Source organism: Pimephales promelas, chromosome 24 (assembly GCF_988280905.1).
Source record: "Pimephales promelas chromosome 24, fPimPro1.hap1.1, whole genome shotgun sequence".
NCBI lineage: Eukaryota > Metazoa > Chordata > Actinopteri > Cypriniformes > Leuciscidae > Pimephales > Pimephales promelas.
Window position 1 is genome coordinate 17,266,472 of NC_142792.1, and position 1,985 is coordinate 17,268,456.

Sequence of the window (1,985 nt, forward strand, 5' to 3'; positions counted from 1 at the left end):
TGGTATGTGTATGATCAATGACGAAACACATCACCCATCACAGATGTAGAGTGTGTAAAATCTATTTATTTAATTTTTTTAAATCGTTAATATGTTTTTAGACAAATGCTTTCCAGATTAATTACTTTTTAACAGACATCCGTACTAAGACGAAACTTTTAGTGATTTATCTAATGGTTTTGCTCATGTAATCAAGGGCCGCGTCCGAAAACTGATAAATGCTGCCTTCGGAGGACACATCGCAAGGTCCGAAGGCTTCAAGGCACATCCAAATGCAATATTATTTGCTATATTCACTTCCTGTCTCCTGAGATATCTTCAACTGAACGATTTTTGAAGCAGCATAGATGTGTCCGTCGCTGCTTTTCCCACAATCCTGTGCTTTTCATTCTGTGGCAGTATGCCAATCAAGAGTTTACTACAATGCCAATTGACCTTTTGCCAGCCCTCCCCCAAAACGGTGTTGAAAACCTTTTTCTTCTCAAGTGTAGGAACTCAGAAGTAAAGACCAGGAGACTCGGTTGTATCTTTTTAAGCGGGATTCTTTACCGCTGTTGCATTGCTGTAGTCTGCTTCGTCCAAAAATCTTTTACATTGTGTTTATATACATTTCAATGGGAGGGATGACATAGAGGTGGAGACCCTCTGAAACAAAAAATGAACTAAATTCAATTTGTTAAACTAAATTTATGATACTACAACAGCCATTGTCCAATCACACATCATAGCAACCGTTACTATGTGAGCAGGTCCATCAAACATTAGGTGTGTTCAACATCGGCTGCGGCTGGATGTAACCGATCGGCGAGAGTTGCCGCGTGCAGGCGGGGAGGAACTGCAAACGGACACTTTCTGGTTCCCGTAGTGACCGCTCACGTGGTGTTTGCAGATTTTACCAAAGCGCAAGTGAAACAAATGCAACATTTGCATATTTCAGACACATTTTCATTCAATACTTTACTGCTTCATACAGCATCTGTTTGAACAAGAATAAGTTCAAAATAAACCTATGTCAATGAAGTGGAGTTAACGTTTTTTAATCAGTTTTTATTTCGATAAACATGACACACATCGCGACTACATGAAAAGACTGTTTACTGTTATAAAAGACTGATTTGTGAGCTTTAGTGGAACTAAAGGTGTGAGAATAAACACAAAACGCACATGATCGTTTTCATGCGGTGAATCCGGCGAATCGTGGAACAGTTGTGCCGCCATCAGAGCTTGTGCAGACGCTCTTGAGAAGTTTCGCTGGCTGAGTTCTCCGGCTAATTTCAAAACGCTCTCGCGGTACTTTGATAGCATACGTCAGTCATGTGGAGTCAGCGCTGCATCAAGTCGGACAAAATTTCTAACCGGCATGCACTGCTTCAAGTCAGCTGCTGATTGCTCTGCGCAGAGCTGCATGAAGTCGAACACACCTATTGACTCCAAGCAAGATGCGCCCACGGCATTTGTAAATCGCACACTAGATAACCCGAGATATTGTCTGGAGGAGTTGTGTTCTTTCCGTTTCCAAAGCGAAAACACAACAATGGATAAAACAGTGTCGACGGACCCATTCCCAGTTAAAAGACATGGGCTACGTTCACACTGCAGGGCTTAATGCTCAATTCCGATTTTCTGAAAAAATTCGATTTTTTTTTGCAAGGCCATTCACATTTCCAATTAAATGCGACCTTTTGTGATCTCCTGTGTGAACGTGAAATGACTCGTGAAGTGACCCGCATGCGCAGAAGAGTACTCAACGGTCAACGCCGTCACTTGTTGTTTGCAGAAGTAGCTAAATGGATGTCTTACAGTGGAGCTCGTTTAGCAATATTAAAGTTATTTTCACAACAGAGCCAGCACACTTACAATCTTCTCGTTTTGAGAAGAAAATTAAACAGAGAGACGTGTGGGTGCGGTGTCGCAGCCAGGAGTGGTGGGATACTGATGTGAGTGGCTTCACTGATAGAGAATTCATCAGTAACTTCCGAAAGACC